Raw genomic sequence first — 20,397 nt, 5'->3', positions numbered from 1 at the left:
TTCTTAATTTAATTACATCTGCAAAAACCCTTTGCCATGAACATATTCATAGTTGCTGGGGATTAAGATCCAGACTTCTCTGGAGGTGGACATTATTCTGCCTACAACAATAGCTTTATTTATAATCACTAAAAACTGAAAACAAAGAAGATGGCACATGAACTGATAAATGCATAACAAATTGTGGCATATCCACTAAAATGAAAACAAAATCTAAGACCTGAACACGACCCTCTTACACAGTCTTCTCACACAAACATGCTTGATGCAGGTGAGAAGAGACTAGAATAATAAAGCAACAGTCCACCTTAGATTCATCAACCACCTTACATTACCGACAGAAAACTGGCATCTGAAGAGATTAGGTGACTTGACCAAATTCATACACCTAAGATCTACTGCTTTTTGGTTCAGCACTTTTTCCTACCATACTCCTCCTTAATTCTTGGTCCTAGGAAAATCATACTATGAATTAAAAATAATAGCATAGAGGACAAAATGTTGCTCATTCTTTCCCTTAAGTCATAAGGCATAGTAAAGCATAGAGGATGATATGGTGCAGTCATTAACAACCCAGACTTGGGGAAAGACAGACACGAATGCAAGCCCTGACACTGCTACTTCTTAGTCATGTAGTTCTCTGTTCCCTTGTTCTGAATTCATAGAATAAACAATACCTAACAGTCAGGGCAGTTGACAGAATTAAGTAGAAACTTACTGGTAAAGTACTTAGCATGATAAATACTTAGTAGCTGGTAGCCATTATTATTATTATTATTACTATCATTATTATTGTCACTATCATAGGTCTTATTGAAAATTCAAGGATGGAGCTAACAGACCCATGAAGGCCCTTTAACATTCACTCTTCTGAAAAACAGATAATTTGTACAAAGGCTCACAAGCCATTTGTTAAAGTTCTAAATCAGCCCAGCAGATGCTTAATTTAAAAACATAATTCCTTTGCAAAGCAGATGTTTGCCTGAATTCAACTGATTATTTTAGAAAAACATTCCTTGCTTGAATTTTACATTTTAAAATAAACTAGTGTGTCTTCAGACAGGCAAGATGGATAGTTTTGAGAATAAATCAATTCCGTCTTCACTTTCCTCAATTAGGTAGGATACATTGTTGAAGAAAACATTATTCTGACACTTGTTAAATGGTAAGGAAGACTGCATTCAAGACTATCTTGATAGATGTTGTTGCACCCAGGGCAGGCTGCTCCAAAATATACTACAATGGCATGTTGATTATTTTGAATTAAAGTTACTTGAGAAGCAGCCAATGCCAAAAAAAAAAAAAAAGGCATTTCCCTCTCCTCTTTCTGTTCCCCCTGCAAGGAGGGAATAAATCTCCCATATGAAAGGTACTCTTCCCACACCAGGAGATAGACATCCTTATCATCAGAGCTAAGGAATTCAGGGCCAAGAAGCCTGTATAAACAAACCTTGTTACTTTTACTAATTTACTACCTCAGGGCTAAACCCTGTTTAAATTTCTCTTAGTATGTCCCCCAAACCTAAATTTCTTTGTCCTGTTATTTCTTACAGATTTATTGTTTCTTTGTGTAAAAGGATCTAAAAGCCCCCTGCTTTGCCTATCTCAGACAGCATCATTTTCATGATTATCCTGTGTGCACATAATTAAATTGTTTTTTTCTGTTAATCTAGTCTTGTGTCAATTTTATTATTAGGCCAGCCATAAGAACACAAGAAGGGTAGAAAGCAGAATTATTCCCTCCCCGATGGTGTCAAGACTATCATAATAGAGGCAAGAGATCGGGCTCAATTCCAAATACAGCAAAGTCAACTGGGATTTATAGCCAAGGAGCAGAGTTGGGGGGTTGGTGAATAAAAAATTACTAAGAGGAAACATCAACAGTAGAGGGGATTCTTGCTAATCCGAGCTAATAGGATTCTTGTTGAGGGCAAGCCAGGGTAATCAGATATCAAGAGTAGAGCATGAGAAGGGGCCAGCCTGGTGGCATAGTGGTTAAGTTCAGCGTGCTTTGCTTTGGCAGCCTGAGTTCGCAGGTTCGGATCCCAGGTGTGGACCCACACCACTCATCAAGCCATGCTGTGTTGGTGACCCACATATAAAAAATAAGGGAAGACTGGAACAGATGTTAGCTCAGGGACAATCTTCCTCACCAAAAAAAAAAAACAGTATGGTATGAGGAATTTGATTAGATATCAAGGGGAATTGGATATCAAGGTGGGGAAGGATTTTCTCTAAGCTGTTGGAGCAGGATTCTTGCTACAACTGGACTATGCAGGCCCAGCAAGGATGGGGGTCAAGGTCCAGGTCTAGTCAAGAAGAGGGCTCAGAGGAACCTGACTAAAGTTTGGTTAAAAAGAGAGTCTTTGTCAACATCACATTTAATGTTTAGCAATAACTAAGAATAAGTTCAATTGTAAAATGTTATAGAAATATATACAAATTCAAATAACTTTTATTTTTGAAGGGAGATAGATAGAAGAGGGCTTTTTACACAATGCAAAATAATTGACTTTACCAAAAATTTCAAACTTTCAGTAAATTTTGTCAGCTGTGCAGTCAGAATAGAAAAGCTCATATTGCTTGAAAACCCTGCCTTTGGAGTTGCACAGAAATACATAATATAATATATAATAGTATAAACATATTATAATACCAATATCTCACATCTACTCATTCTTTGCTGTTTGCCAGTACTGTGCTAAGTCCTTTATGCAAATTAACTGATTTAACCTTCACAACATATGTATGAATTATGTATCCTTATTATCTGTATTTGTTAAATGAGGACATCAAGACACTAAGAAATTAAATAACCAGGCTGAGGTGATATGTTTGGTAAGTGGTAGAGTCGGGATTCCAGCTTAATTCTTATGCCTCCCACACAAGTGAAGCCCATGAATGAAGCCAGTAAGGTCATTGCAGAAGGTGTGGGTGGGGCTCTAACATGGAAGGGAGGGTCAGGCTGGGAAACGTGCCAGCAGTTGAAGGATTTTAGAGAACTCTGTTGAAAAGTAAGATCAGGAGGTAGGATGAGAAATAGCACCTAATTAGGGTAAGGTTGCGAAATCTGTGAAACCCTTATTTAATATATCAAAGAGAGAAGGAAAAAAAAGTAGTGTTAGGGGTTGGAGAGAGGCCTAGTCAGGGGAGAGAGGTCGTAATCTGGGGATTACTATTGAAATGTCTTCTCCTGAGAAAGACACACCCCTTTTACTGGAGAAAAATAAGTTAACTTAAAAATGCTACTGATCCTGGGGAGTTAGTGGAGGAGGTTATAAAGGGAGAGCTGGAGAGCTGTTATAAAGGGATAAAAGGAGAATTCACTTGACTTTAAATACAAATTACACAAGAAAGGCTCAATTTTTTGCACAATTCTCTCTCGTTCTTCTAACAGGTCGCTGTCTTCAATAACAATTAAAATAAGAAATGGTGGTTTGCTTACCTGTGTACCGCACTTCATTGTGATAAACATGGACAGGTCCTACATTTATTCTACAAATATTTGTATGGAGATATTTACACACACATACTTTAACAATTTAAAAACCAATTATACCCTTTAAAAATTGACAGGAATTCAGGGGCCAGCCCGGTGGTGTAGTGGTTTAGTTCTCACACTCTACTTCAGCGTCCCAGGGTTCATGGGTTCAGATCCCAGGCACGGATCTACACACTGCTCATCAAGCCAAGCTGTGGTGGTATCCCATAAATAAAATAGAGGGAGATTGGCACAGATGTTAGCTCAGGGACAATCTTCCTCAAGCAAAAAGAAGAAGAGGCAACAGATATTAGCTCAGGGGCAATCTTCCTTACAAAAAAAAAAAAGTTGACAGAGATTCAGTACAATACCTTCATTTTAGAAATGAGAAAACTGAGGCTTCTAGGCATGAAATAGTAAATTAACAGGTAATAATAGTAAAACAGGTAATAGTAGTAAAAAAAAAAAAAAAAACAATAAATTAACAGGAAGATTCCAGATAAACATGAAGTTACCCTGGTCCCAACCCTACCAAAAAGCACCCTAGTGCCTGCATTCTCCCCTGGATGCTCTCTATTGTGCAGATATAAAGGTACGTGTGCACCCACACACACACACATTCCCCTACCTCCAAATATCCACTCATTTTAAAGAAAGAACCTAAGAGCTACAGAAGGGGATTTATAATGAAATCAAGTGAATTTAGGCCCAGAAATTTCCAAAGCCCTGTACTTTATTTGAATTTGTATTTTGTATTCTTTTTTCTTAAAATAGTCCCCCAAATTATATATAGCTCAAGCCTACTTACGGCATTCTCAATCTGGCCCCGAGTAGAAGGAAAAGCATAAAATATACTTACCAGAAAGTCAGTGAAACTCAATCATACAGTGATGAGTGAAGCCCAGCAGAAAGTGGGGAAAAGACTAAAGAACATGGAGAATTTACTCATTCCAAGGGCATCACAGGTGGAGATAAGAGACTCAGCAATCTTGTCCCTCTTTTCAATTAGGTAATTTTGGTAAAGAAAAAGAAGAAAGTCGGCTCAAGAATTGCAGGGGAAGAATTCCAAAATCTAAGGATGCTAAGCAAGTCACAAAAAGCAAAGTGGCTAGGAGGCAAAATAATACAGCACAGTGGGTCCTCACCAGTCACGTGCAAGCTCATACCTGGTGTGAAAGAGCCCATCATTAAATTGTCAGGAATTTTATAAGCAAGTTGTTAAATGCAGCCGTTATTAAAAATTAAATTATGTTAATTCACTAAATAAATTGTATTAAAAAACAAAGGTAATAAATACACAACATTCTCAATTTCTAATTACTATGTTTATTGCCTGTGTATGTAACCATAGGACCAGTTTAAACTGACCCAATATTATTAACAACAAAATGTTAAAGTTGTTTTTGAGGGACAGTGAACCAAAACTGCAAGTCATCTAGCTGGAGCACGTGCAGAAGAGAAAACTTTGACTTGAAATAAAACATAGAACCAAAGATTTCCCCCCCACCAGTGGAACAAAAAGGACTAGGGCATGACCAGAACGTGAAAGACAGACCTTTTCCAGAAATGAGACGTCCATTGTCCAGGAAGATCTGATGTTAAAGCCCCTTTCTGTACCTTACCATAAATGGTTTGTTTGGAGTCCTGCCAATTGAAACTCATCCTGCCAGCACTACTGCATACCAGCCTGCCCTCCCTAATATCTTAATTTTACCCCAAACCCTGGACTGAAGAGACAGGTTTGAGAGCTTTGCCTCCTGTGTCCCTTCTAGTCAACCTCACAATAAAGCCTTTTCTTTCCTCAAAAGCTGGTGTCGTAGATATTGGCTTCTATGTGCATTGGGCAATAGGCCCTTACCTGGTAATGTGCTCTTGAAGTTATTTATGTCTATTGCATCTAAATACTATATAGTGATGTGCTACTGTACATATTGTGCCAGCTCCATATTCAATAACATCACCTTGGTAGCTTGAAATCTGCCCTGGTAGGGATATTTGTACCACAGAAATCAGCAAACACTACAAATCAAAGTTTGATTTATTGTTTTGTTGATTGTCTAGACTTAAGAAAGTCTTAAGAAAGATGGAAAAATGTTAGCAATGCAGACTAAACTTAAAAATAACCTGTGACTTGCCATTACTTTGTGAATACCATAACAAATTGAGAAATATTCTTCCAGTATTTGAAAAGTGTTATCTGATTCAGCAAAGAAGTCACTCATGTTGTTAGAGAAACAAGTGGAATTCTGTTTCACTTGTAATAACATAAATCATTATTTCACTTTCATTTTACTTATTAGAATAAATGAAAATATCAACCAATATTTATGGCAGAATTAAATGAGGAGAGTATTGTTAAACACTTACCAGCATAATACAAGTCCTAACCTAAGGTCTGCAAACCTCTTCCTAGAAGGTCTTTGCTCACAGATGAACTTTAGAATGTGTATTAAATTATGTTTAACACTTAGCAAGCACATAGTCTACTTTTCTGGGAGATGGTCCATGCCATTCATCATATTCTCAAAGAATATGATAAACCAAAAAATGTACAAATCACTAGTATAACATATGATGCAGAGAATGGCAGGAAACATTTTTTTTTAAATACCTGCATTTATTGTGTGTGTATCAGGAAGACTGGCCCTGAGCTAACATCTGTGGCCAATCTTCCTCTTTTTGCTTGAGGAAGATTGCTCTTGAGCTAACATCTGTGCCAATCTTCCTCTATTTTGCGGGTGGGATGCCACCACAGCATGGCTTGATGAGCCATGTGTAGGTCCATGCCCAGGATCTGAACCAGTGAACCTTGGACTGCTGAAGTGGAGCATGGGAACTTAACCACTATGCCACCGGCCTGGAGCCAAAAAGATGTATATTTTATTTTTTATTTTTATAATTTTATTTATTTTTCCCCCCAAAGCCCCAGTAGATAGTTGTACATCATAGTTGCACATTCTTCTGGTTGCTGTACGTGGGACGCGGCCTCAGCATGGCCAGAGAAGCGGTGCGTCGGTGTGCGCCTGGGATCTGAACCTGGGCCACCAGCAGTGGAGCGTGTGCACTTAACCGCTAAGCCATGGGGCTAGCCCAAGACATATATTTTAAAATCCAACTCCACCCCTTATAAGTTCAGGTTAATCATTTGACTTCTCTGTGTCCCATTTTCCACATCCAAGTAGATGTAGGACCTACTTCTTAGGTTATGAGAATCAAATAGAGGAGGACACACATTAGATATCCAGACTCAGGAGGCCCAAGTTCTCATCTGGTTACTTCATTGACTGTGTGGGGGAAGTGGGGAATCCCCCTCTGCCCTTTCCCTCAAGTTTCTTATGGCTGGCCAAATAATTAACAAGACAGGTTAGCAGGAGAAAATAATACCAAGTTTAATAACATGTATACATGGGAGAAACTCAGAAATGAGCAACTCGTCCCTTTGTCTAAGCTACTTGCTTAAGTATTGTAGCTAAAGGCGAAGAAGATGTTGGGGGTGGGTAGTGGTCTGGGACTTCAGAGGGCAAGAAGACAATTCTTTTCAGGGTCATCTATAGATAATGTGGTCAGGGAGAGATAGAGTTTTTTGATAAAAGGAGCTTGGTGCCCCTCCCATTGTAACATCTATTTTACATGATCATTAAAGCCATCATGATAGATGATCTGTTCCAGGAAGGAGCCACCATGTCAAATTCTTTAGGCAGTTAGTGGGGGAGGTCAAATGTCCCTCAGAGAAAACAATCAAGGTAAAGAGATATTTCAGGGTGGCCAAATCTTGATCTCCCACACTGTGTGACCTTGAGTAAGTAACTTGAACTGACTGGGTCTCTCTTTCCTCATCTGTAAAATGGAAGGATTAGTGTAAGTAAAAATTCTGCACCTAATGTGTGTGTGTGTGGAGGAGTTCCCCACATCCAAGCAATTCTGCAGCACCAGCTAGGTGTCCTACAATTCAACTCAATTCTGACATTATCTACCTGGACATAGCATCAGATTCCACAAGCTAAGGGCTCAGGCCTAAAAGATTACCACCATCCCTACTTCAGAAACCAATCACAAGTCCAGGTTGTTACCTGTACTTCTGATCAACTAGCTATAAATCAGAGTGTCACCGACTAGTGCCCCAAGGAACTTAATGGTGGGTTTGGAAGCATTTAACTGTTTTTCCAAGTTGTTTTTTTATGTTAAGGAGACACAAATGGCAACCACCCTGAAGCTAACCAAGCCTCCCTACAAGAGCTGTGCCCATGACCTTGCCTTATTTTTAACACGAAGATCTCTTCAAGAGGAGATTAAGCCTCAATACAATAATCTGCAGTGTACCCACCTCTTCCTTTTGAGTATTCATTCCCCAACCAACTAAAAGTTCCTCTTTCCCTTTGTTCGAGGACACCATTGAAACCGGCAAACAGCCATTGATGATTAAGCAGCTAGTAACTATGGGGGATTGGAATTTGCCAGCTCAGAATATGTCTCTGCCTGAATGACATTTTGGCGCCCATCCCCCACTAGCTAACCAAAGGAGTTTGGGATGGGAGGCCCACCTCCAGAATAGGCCATCACCATAGACATCTCCAGTGTCTGGGTGGGTCTGTGCTAAGCCCATTCTTAGTTCTGGTTAACACCCTTTATGAGAGACATTTACATTTGAAAAGAAAATCTCCATCTGTATAGGTACATATTTCCCTGTACCAGGAAGAAGTGGGGGATGTCCTTACCTAGAAACTTCTCAGAACAGAAGATGAGGACTTCAATCTGCATGATAAACTTACCCATTGTTAACTGTGCTGTTTAGGTAATATGCCATCTGACTTCCACTAGATTCCTATAGGTAACATCCCCCTGGAGTCGGGGTCACCATGGTAATGGATGTTTGAGCTATTTTTTCAGGAATTGAACCCCTTGTCCACTTCAGGCCAGATTGAGACCCCCAACCCATCAACTGGGCACTTTTGACGGCAAGAGGTTGGAACTCCACACTTGGGGCATGCTAATGCCGCCATTCTGTGAACATGTGTCCTACAAAGAGGCTTGAAGGCTGACTACACTTGCACAGATCATCAATTACCTCATCCCTCCTCACCTCCAATTGTTTCAGACCACCTTTCCCCCTTCCCCATAAATACTCCTGAAACCGGCAAGCAGCCGTTGATGATTAAACAGCTAGTAACTATGGGGTATTGGAATTTGCAAACTCAAAATATGTCTCTGCCTGAATGACATTTTGATCTCCACCCCCATGAACTGACCAAAGGAGTTTGCGATGGGAAGCCTGCCCTCAGAAAAGGCCATAACTATAGATATCTCTGGGTACCTGGGTGCGTCCTGCTAAGCCCATTCTTAGTTCTAGTTACCCTTTATGAGAGATATTTACATTTGTAAAGAAAATTCCCATTTCTAAATGCATCTTCTTCCCTGCACCAGGAAGAAGGGGGAGATGGCCTTACCTAGAAACTTATCAGAATGGAAGGCGAGGACTTAAATCTGCATGATAAATTTACTCGTTGTTAACTGTGCTATTTGGGCAATATGCTATCTGACTCCGACTAGGTTCCTATAGATGACATCTCCCTGGAGCCTGGGTTACTATAGTAATGGGTGTTTGAGCTATTTTTTTTCAGGAACTGAACCCTTTGTCCACTTCAGGCTGGTTGAGACCACCAACCCATCACCTGGGCCCACACAGACATATATCTGATAAGCTACCTTTTGACGTCAAGAGGTTAAAACTCCACCCTCAGGGCACGCTAATGCCGCCATTCTGTGAACATACACCCAACGAAGAGGCGTGAAGCCTGACTGCGCTTGCGCAGATCATCAATTACCTTACCTCTCCTCACCTCCAATCATTTCAGACTACCTTGCCCCCTTCCCCATAAATACCCCTGAGTCCCTATTTTCAGGGAGGCAGATATGAGACTTGTTCTCCTGTTTTCCTCACTTGGCTGCCTTGTGATTAAACCCTCTCTCTCTGCAATCTCATCATCTCCGTGATTGGCTTTCTGGGCGGCGGGCAAAAACGGACCCGGTGTGGTAACACCATGACTTTGGAAATGATTCCTCATGGCCTCCTATTTGCTGCAAATACACTTTACTTTGTGAAACAACATCCACTGGTGTAGAGTCTTATTTAAATCACCAGGCAGTGAGCCCACTTGGCTCAGTATCAAGAGGTTCCTACAATCCCCTCCTTGGGTTCAACCAAATTGTAGCTCATAGAATTCGGAGAAACATTTTCCTTACTAGATTACCAGTTTATTATAAAAATATATATCTCAGGAACAGCTAGATGGAAGAGACGCATAGGGCAAGGTATTGGGAAAGCGCTTGGAGCTTCTTTGCCTTCTCCAGGCACACTGTTCTCCCAAAATTTCCATGTGTTCATCATCCTGCAAGCTCTCTGAACCCTGTGCTTTCGGGATTTTGTGGAGACTTCATTACTTAAGCATAACTGATTAAATCATTGGCCATTGGTGATTAGACTCAATCTCTAGCCCCTCTCCCTTCCCAGGAGGTGGGATTTGGGGACACTGAACTGAAAGTTCCAACCCTCAAATCACCTCGTCAGCTCCACTGGAAACCAGCCCCCATCTTTAGGTGCTTTCCAAAAGTCACCTCATTAACATAACAAAATACCCTTCTTCAGCTCTCATCACTTAGGAAATTCCAAGTTTAGGAGTTCTGTGCCAGGAATTGGATCAAAGACAAAATATATATTTATTATACATCACAATATCACAGTAAGTATTTTTGAAATTATTTTAGTTTGAAAACTCTTTCTTCAAATGAAATCACACACTAGAACTATTATAAGAAATAAAAGTATGCCACTTGGAATATGGGGGTGAAGAAAGCAGAACAAGCCACTCAAAAATATGTCTCTTTGACATGTGGATCTTTTGGAACAGGTTATTGTTAAGAAACAGCTGACACATAAAAAGATCTGAAAACTGAGTAGAAGTTACCCGTTTGTAAGAGACATTTACATTTATAAGAGAAATCTCCATTTGTAAGGATGTCTCCCTCTCTGTATCAGGAAGAGAAGGATGACCAAATCTGTAGAATCTCTTATCAATGGAGAAAACACCTATTGAAATCTGTATAACAACCTGACTCTCCTTTACTGTACTTTTGTCACCGAATAATAGCCTCAAGGAACTTAAGGGTGGGTTTGGAAGGATTTAACTGTTTTTCAAAATTGTTATTTTTTTTTCCTTTTGTTGTGCTAAGGAGATGCAATCACCAACCACCCTGAATCAAAACAAGCCTCACCACAAAACGGTGTGCCTATGACCTTTGCCTTATTTTTAATGCTAAGATCTCTCCAGGAGGACCTTAGGCCTTATTGCTGTAGCCTGCAGTGTATGTGGAATCATGTTTTCCAACTGAGCCTGCACAAGTGAATACCCACCTCTCCCTTTTGAATATTCATTCCCCATCCAAAATAAAAGGTCTCTGCTTCCCTTTGTTCAGGGAGCCATGACTTTGAAAATGATTCTGCATGGTCTCCTATTTGCTGCAAATATACTTTACTTTGTGTGACAACTACTTCTTGTGGAGAGTCTGATTTAACTTGCCAGGAGGCAAACCCACTTTGGTTTTGGTAACACTTTGCCTGATAACCTCCCATAACTGGCTTCCCTTCAATCAAATTCTTCTTTTATCTTTAGCTGGAGATGGTATTTAAGGTGATGGCTTGGGCCATTTTGAGGAGTTACTCAATTTTCCTGGGTACCTCCCATGTGTACAGGAGGTATATATGTTACCACACCAGGTCTGTTTTTGCCTGCCACCCAGAAAGCCAATCACCGAGACGACAAGATTGCAGAGAGAGAGGGTTTAATCACAAGGCAGCCAAGTGAGGAAAACAAGAAAACAAGTCTCAAATCCACCTTCCCAAAAATAGAGACTCAGGGATATTTATGGGGTAGGGGGTAAGGTGGTCTGAAATGTGGAGATAGATGACTGGAGATGAGGAGAGGTGAGGTAACTGATGATCTGTGCAAGTGTAGTCAGACTTCATGCCTCTTCATAGGACACATGTTCACAAAATAACAGCGTTGCCATGACCGGAGGATGGAGTTTTTAGCCTCTTGACATCAAAAGGTTGCTTATCAGACACCTGCATGGGCCCAGTTGATGGGTTGGTGGTCTCAACTGGCCTGAAGTGGACAAGGGGTTCAAACTCCTGAAAAACCGCTCAAACATCCCTTACCATGGTGATAACCAGGGAGATGTTATCTATAGGAATCTAGTGGGAGTCAGAGAGCATATTGCCTAAGCAACACAGTTAACAATGGGCAGGTAAACAGCTAAAAGCTATAGCCAGTAATTGTAAAAAGGGGAAAAAAACTTTAGTCCCCAGCTACTTAATCATCAATGGCTAACTGTTTGCCAGTTTCATATATGTTATTAAACTTGTGTTTCTTTTCTCCTGTTAATCTGTCTTTTATTACAGGGAGGTCTCAGCCAAGAATCTGTAAGGGTAGAGGAATATTACTCTTCCTTACCTAGAAGGGAAAGACAAACAGGGAAAATTTCCCTTGATGATCCCTCAGATACTTCCAGAACACCCCTGGCTTTCCATGAAAACAACTGACGTAAACAATCTTTAGGATACGGTGTTGTTCTAAAACTCTTCATGTTGTTTTTTCCCTTCAACACTGACAAGAACCCCAGTGACAAGAAGAACATATGAGAGCAATGACTCAGCCAAAACCCATACTACCCTTATTGGTAAAGCAATGCCAGAAGCATCTCTCCTGGGCAGGATTCTTTATGTCAAGAGCGATAAAAACATGAAGAGTGCTTCCTGAGCCATACTTGTTGTTGCTTATTGCTTGCACCCTCCAGATCAACCTCACTGCCATAGTGAGCTCAGCTGACTCCACAAGACGCAGGAGAACTGCCCAGTCAAGCCTTGCCTGAATTCCTGGCCCACAGAATTGTGGGATATGATAAAATGATTATTGCTTCAGGTCACTAAATTTGGGGATATTTTGTTATTCAGCAACAGGTAAAGAAAACTGGAGCAGTAGTAGCTTAATCAAACACCTAATTTACTGGCTTTTATATCTGAAAAATCCAAGGGAGTTCTGGTTTCAGATATGACTTGATGCAAGTCCTCCTATTTTTAAAATTCTCTTGCTCTGGGTTCATGCCACTCTCAGGCTACCCCTGTTGGTTCTAAGCTGGGAGCTGACCAGTCTTATCTTCACAGCTTCAAGATCAGTGGAAAGAGAGAACCCACCAAGTGTTACTGGCTACTCTCCAGAGTCCTGAAATTCACCTCAAGTAGACTGGCTGAGGCCCCCAAGCAATCACTAATCACTGTTGTCAGATAGATGGGATATGTTACTGGCTTCCAGCCTGAGTCGCATCTTTACATTTGAAACCAGGCTGTTAATCTGTATTCACCTTTTTAAAAATTTTCTATATTTTATGATGCTTTGATATCTTGAGGCCTTGCAGACCTGGGGAGGTACTACTCTTCATGGGGCTAGCTAATTCTTAGAGATAACTCATCTGTGAGCATGCCTTTGATATATAAATCAACAAATTTCAAGTTCATACCACCACTATCTGCCTCCTTTTATCTGGCTCCTGCAGTTCAGACAACACCCCCTTCCCTAAATCACCCCAGTGATACCAGCTCAACACAAGGTTGACATGAGGGAAGGCATATCATAGAAAAGAAACCCTATTGTAACTTTGAACGACCTCCAATTAACTAACTTAGACATGCTCTGTGGATTTTATGGCCCCTCCCAGCTGCTATAAGTCGATAACTTTGTTCTCTTGAGTTCCTTAGGAATGTGATGACCCTTAGGCAGAAAGTCTATCCTAACAGCCATCATCAATGACAACTGAAAGATCAGGGTATAGGGCATTGCTCTGGTCTCTGTGCATATCCAGTAAAACAAAAGACTCTCAGGAACTAAGAACACCTGAATGCCTCCACCCTGAGACTAGATGTCTGCTTCTACCTGGAGATCAGATGGATGCCCCCAGATGCCTCCCCCACTCAGAGACTAGCTCCTTATATAACAGACCTGTAGTCTTTTTTCTGTAAGATGGTTCTTTGAGACATTAGTCAGCCATCTCCCCCTTGCTAGCAAGCTGTAATAAATTGCCCTTTCTCTGCCACCATCTTGCCTCTTGATGATTGGCTTTTGTCTCATGGTGAGCATATAGTGCCCTTTGTGTGGTAACAACAGGGCCAGGTACCAGATAACTGAGGACCACCGTATATCCCAGACTTCAACAAAATTATTTAGCCAGTCCTAAACCTGCTCAGCTGTTTACCTTGCCTCACCAATTCCTCCTTGCAAAACAACATATAAAGACTTTTGCCTACGTTTTCACCTCACTCCTTCTGCCTCCTAACCAACCTTCATGCTTCTTCATGTGGCATTCCATGGTATGTCATGCCTCCTCTTCTTGGGACCTGTGAGAAACAAATGGAAATTACCTCCTGATCTATTGATCTCACTGTACCTGAGTAGAAACAAAATCCTAGGTATATTTAAAAACAACATTACCGAAGCCACATATCCCAAAATTAAGATGTTCACCCAACAAAAACAGGACATATTTCTGGAAAATACATATGTAATCATAAGTATCCACAAAATATGACAGTTGGAATACTAGTATCCTGTTGCTACTGTAATGAATTATCACAAATTTAGCAGCTTAAACAACTCAAACTTATTATCTTACAGTTCTGGAGATCAGAAGTCTGAAATGAATCTCGCTGGACTAAAATCAAGGTGTCAGCATAGCTGTGTTCCTTCTGGATGCTTTAGAGAAGAATCCATTTTCTTGCTTTTTCCCATTTCTAGGGGTTACCTGCATTCTGTAGTTCACTGCCATTGTCTATCTTCAAAACCAGTAACAGTAACAGTTCAAAGTCAGTCAATTCTTTCTTACAATGCCATCTCTCTGATTCTGGCTCTTCTGCCTCCCTCTTCCCCATTTAAGAACCTTGGTGATTACATTGGGCCCATCTGCATAACCCAAGATAATTTCATTTTAAAGTCAACTGATTAGCAACCTTAATTCCATCTGTAACCATACTCCCCCTTTGCCATGTAACAGATGTGTGGGTGAGGAAAAATAATTTTCCCCTCTCCCTTTCTAGGTTCTTGGCTGAGACTTCCCTGTAATAAAAAGATAGATTAACAGGAGAAACACAAACAAGTTTAATAACATGTATGTCTCCTGTATACATGGTAGATACCCAGGAAAACTGAGTAACTCCCTGAAATAGCCCAAGCCATCATCTTGAATACCACCTTTAGCTAAAGACAAAAGAAAGATGTTGAAAACTTTTTTCTCACTACAGTCACAGTCCAACAGCCCAGACTTGGAAACCGCAAGATGAGGAATTTGAGGTGTATGTTGTTGTTTGTTGATGTTTTCCATTGAAGAAGTGATGAATCTTTCAGAAAGTTTCTCTAATGAGCAATCAAATTGCCCAGGCAGGAGACTCCTGGAAGAATAAGGTAATGCTAATGATGTCAGAGGAACTGCACAGAGCTGTATTCATGCAGATGTGGGCGATCAAGATTTGGCCACCCTGAAATCTATCTCTTTACCTTGGTTGTTTTCTCTAGGGACATTTGACCTCCCCCACTAACTGCCTAAAGAATTTGACATGGTGGCTCCTTCCTGGCACAGATCTATCATGATGGCTGTAAAGATAACGTAGGGTAAATGTTACAATAGGAAAGGCACCAACAAGCCCCTCTTATCAGAAGTTCTGTCTCTCTGGCCACATTCTCTGGATGACCCTGCAAGGAGTTGCCAGACAATCATTTACATTTATAAGGGAAATCTCCATTTGTAAAGGTATCTCCCTCTCTGTTTTGAGAAGAGAGGGGGATGGCCTCATTTCTAGAGGCTTATCAATGTGGAAGTTGAGGCCTTAAAGCTGCATAATAACCTTACTCTTATTTACTGTGCTTTAGTGGTAATCTCCTGTAACTGACTCCCCCCACCCCCAAAATCCTCCTTTGTCATTGGCTGAACATGGTATTTAAGACGAGAATTTCTGCTATTATGTTGAGAAACGCAGTGTCCCTGTTTTCTCCCATGTATACATGTTATTAAACTTGATATTATTTTCTCCTGCTAACCTGTCTCATTAATTATTTGGCCAGCCAGAAGAACCTTAAGGAAAGGGCAGAGGGAGATTCTCTCTCTTCCCCCGACAGTTTTGGCGTAGTCGCCAGGAGCCACACTGGCTGGCAAGTTGCCTTCTCTGGCTGGAAGACCTGCCTTCTCCCTGGACTACTGCAGATGGTGAGATACGGACACGCCTGACGAAAGCCGGCAAAAGGTAAGACTTCTTCCCATGTCAGCCTCCCGGAATCTCTATCTGCGGAGTCCGGCGGAAGGAAATGGTGAGAACTTTTTCTCTTTCTAAATTTAGATTGGCAGGAGAAAATATTTGGGAAACTAGTTTCTTGGGTTTTTAGTGACTCTTGGTTTAAATTTGGTAGAGTACTCTTGGTTTTGATCTTGATCCCTTTTCCTCCCAGAGGTAGTCTCTGTTTTTCTCTTTTGTCTGTGTCTTTTGTCATAAGAAGGAAATACCATAGGGTAGGACGCAGGCATAGGCCCTATAAGCCTGCTGTCCGGGCCGGCCCCACAGACTGGTGAGTTTGCAGGTCTCACCAGACCGGCGTCCACAAACTTTGCTGTGGGTTATTATGCACATGAAGTGAAGGCCATTGCCGAGGGCATCTTGGAAGCCAAAAAGGCCGCAAATTTGGTGGGCGCAGGTCGAGCAGTTAAGAGCCATTAGGGCGCTCGCCACTTTCAGAAGACTCCCGTGACAGGATAAGTTGGGTCACGGAACGGGGTAGATGACACAGGTCCCCTGCCAACTGCAAGAAGATGTCTGTGCAACGACGAGGTACTCTGTAAAGCACACAGTCCCCGACCCCGCGGCACCTCCCCCGCTAGGTATTATTCTGGTTCCAAGAGACCTAAGGCGTGGCTAAAGCTGTCATTGTGCACATAAGAAAAAAAAAAAACCGGATGAGGTTTTTCCTTCTGTCTTGTTCTGTGTCCTGAGAAAACTTGGCTTTGTGACCAGTGAGAATATTCTCCTTGGTCTCCACCATACGGAAGGTGCATTTACCGGGGTGCACCTTGGTGGCCAGTCGAGTACACTGGGGTTCCGAACTGTCTCTGTCCGGCTGTGCCAAGCTCTCAGGGGAGTTTGTCATAAAGGGCCCAGTCCATAAGGGCTTTTGTCGTCTTTACCTTCGTTGTTTGTTAGTGCTGGAAAAATCCCATTCCAGTATCGCCTGCCTGGTGTCACAGATTAGCGGGTCTGTGACTGGAGGCGTCCCACACTATTGTGGGAGACCGGAGACACCATTTTCACTACACCATCCTTACTGCCTGTGCAACGAAGGTCTTTACTTTTTCTGAATATCTTTGGGAGTGAATTCTGTGGATCACGGGGGCTACATCATCTGCGCCCTCACCAGGGACGCCTCTTGCGTCCATGGTAGATTTATTCTAAGCGTGGAAAGTTACCTCCGGGTCTTTCCTTAAAAAGGCTTATTGGTTCGAGTCACTATTGGAATAAATATACAAATGAAGATCCTACTCGTCAATGGCCAGACGACGGATCCTTTGAATTGGAAAAACTTCTAAATTGGGGGAAAAAAAATTGTTTTGAGAGCTCTCACATAATTGTTTAATTGGTACCTAAGAAAAAAGGCCAAAAAAAAGAAACGGAAAAATTTGACTAAGCTTAAGACCTTGACTCAGGTTACAATTGAATTGAGAACATGTTAAGTGTTGATAAGATTATAAAGGTTGGAATGTTTGAGCTAATTTTATGTAGACGTTACATCAACTTTGCCTGAGTATGTTTTAAAATGTCTGACTGGGAATGCTTCCCTGGTCCAAAATTAGAAGACCAAGACCTATTGATAAAAATTTTAATGATAACTATGTTTAAAGGTATAAGAGGTGATGAAATTTACATAAAATTTTGAAGAAAAAAACTGATGTTATTTCTATTACAGAACTGGTTAACAAAAATAGTAATTTAAATGATGGCTAATTTTATCTGAGGTCTTATAAAGTCTTATAGGCAATCTAAATAATTATTGGGAATAAATAAGTAAATAGTTGTGAAAAAGATAAATGTTGGATGAACTTTAAACAATATTTATGTGTTATGGCGGTTACAGATTCCAAACTCTTTTTGGTGACTTAAAACTTTAGAGTTTTGCTAAATTTTATAATAAAAATTCAATTGAGTATCTAGATCGTTTCCAAATAAGATAAGATATTAGACATTGATTGCTAAACTTACGTTTGTCTACATTTGGCTTTTCATTACAGGAAAACTAAAAGATGTTTTGGGTCTATTGATAAACATGTGTTTTACTAAAAGATTGTACTATAAAGTACCATATTTCTAGAAGTTATGAAGTGTTCATAAATTTTCCAATCCACAAAATGCTAATGTAAAAAAAAAAAGTTTATAACTGCTTACTTAGTTTTTACTTAAAAGTCAAAGTCTATAAGGGTTAAAATTTCTAATTAATATATGTGATTGAAACTACTAAAAATTAAGAAAAATATGTCTGTGTACAAAGAAAGTAAGATGTATAAAGAAGGAACAAAAAATAGAAATATTTTGTTTGATTGATTAAAAAAGATAAATTTGTCCTCAAGTACTAGAAGGAAAAAGAAAGACATGGGACAAATTCTGAATGTAGAAAGAAAGTTATAGAAGGTTTGTGGAAGAGGAATTCCGGAAAAAGAGTTTTTGCATGGTCAAGTTGGCTAAGATTGAAATAAATTTAATTAAGTAAATGAATTTTAATATCAGAAGTAAACTGGTACAAAATTATAATTTGGTCTTATTTCTCTTAAAAAGATAATTTGCTTAAACTTGATAAAGAGGTTATAAAAGATTTTTCTTTACCTTTGAATAAGTCTACCAAAAAAAAAAAAAAAAACTGTTAAAATAATTTCCTGTGTTCAAAAGACTGAGGTCTCTCTATTAAGGCTTTTTGGACTGTTAGTGCTCTGTTTACATTGACTTGACTGTTTATATTTTTGACAAGCTTCCCCAAAATTCATATCTTAAATAAAGTCTTTTTTTTACTTTTTTTCTTTGAGAATTTTCAAAGGGCCCTGAAACTTCTCAAAAAAATTTGCTCTCTTCCTATAAAGAGGAAGACACTAAACTTATTAGGCTTATTCAATATGTTAAATTACATAAAAAACATTGTCAGACAAGTGATGATAAGCCTACTTAGGTGGTATTTTGTGGGTTAATGTTAATGATATAGGCGTTTTAAAATTGTATAACATTACTGAAATGCTGATCTGTCCTGATTATCAGTCATAATTCTGGTTATTATTATTTTAAAGTGTTATATGTCACAAAATTAACCAAATTTCTTTGTCAATTGCCATTTTGAGGTCTTGTTGTTTACAGACATTTCTTTGCTCTAATGCTTTTACAAAATGTTTCAACTTCAAAAAAATTCATGGAAAGGACTCTGATATTTACACTGGAATACAGGTTTCTGACAAACTTTCTGATCATAAAACTGAACTTGGTAAAAAAAATTACAAAAATCTGATAGAGAAACTGACTTCATAAAGCTGCTAACAAAAAGATTGGGATCAAAAATGGATTACACAGGACTGAATGAACTGATAAAGATGATTATAATTTTTATGATTTTTCATTTGAAATATTGCTGAATTTTTAATGTTTTGTTTTTTCAGATTTAAGGAAAACTTTTTCTCTTTTCTCCCGAGATAGCTATGACATAACAATTTGGTAAATGATACTTTTGTAAGCAAAATTGAAAAATTTATCTTTTTGTCTCTATCTGATCCCTCGAATTTAGAAACTCTTAGTAAGTAAATATTGTTGTTTTCATGGCAATATAGTTATTTGCATAAGTTCAATAAAAATCTGTTCTCCTTATAACAGGACACAATTAGAAACACTGGTTATATTACCAAGGTTGTGACTGGAACATCATATTTGCGATATAACCATACAGCTTTTGAGGAATGAAGATTGGACCTTATAGAATAAAGCCACGTAGAAATATTGGCCTGGTACCTTATGTTCCAAACAACACTTACCAGGATAAATAAAGAATGTCACTTATCTGGCAGGTACAAGGAACCTCGAAATATTTTGGGAAACCTCAGAAGAGAAGAATTCACCCAAATCTGTAGGTATTACAGGCGAAGTCTGATGACAAAATCCTTGGCTTGGCTTTCCTGGCCTAGAGAGGCCTTTAAAGTTCAATCTGAGATTCCTTATAAAAAGTTCCAACAAAGCAGATTTAAAAGAGCCTATGTGATCAACTGCTATTCTTGCTGCACTTATGTAAATAATTGGGCCAATTCTATTGGAACTAGACTTATTTTGCAAACTAGTTTTAATTTTGTTATCTTAATAAAAATGAGGGTGATTTTAGAGAGAAAAATTATATTTCAGTAAAAACTCTAGTATACATTTGCGGATATTAGATCCTAGTTTTGTTGTCTTTTGAGGTTTTTGTTTTATATCTGTTGACTGGACTGGATCCTGATTTCTTCTAGTCTCCTAAAATATCTTGCTACAGATCTCCAAACTAACGTTTTTGATTTTTTCCATCATTTTCATTTGGAATCACTGAGAACTGAACCTGCCCTTTTTCCTGAAGCCTTACAAACTGAAGCTGATGGACTTGATATAAACTTAAGAGATGACCTGACGACACCATCAGAGACATTTTAAACTGCAAAAGATACTTTGATGCTGACATCTAAAAATCATCTTAACTGGCTGTTCTCTGACCTAAGAAACTGGTTTACAATTTGCTCCAATCATTAACCTTGTTTTTCTTTTGTTTCCATAGAAATGCTTC

Source organism: Diceros bicornis, chromosome 11, assembly GCF_020826845.1.
Source record: "Diceros bicornis minor isolate mBicDic1 chromosome 11, mDicBic1.mat.cur, whole genome shotgun sequence".
NCBI lineage: Eukaryota > Metazoa > Chordata > Mammalia > Perissodactyla > Rhinocerotidae > Diceros > Diceros bicornis.
This window is presented reverse-complemented; position numbering follows the sequence as displayed.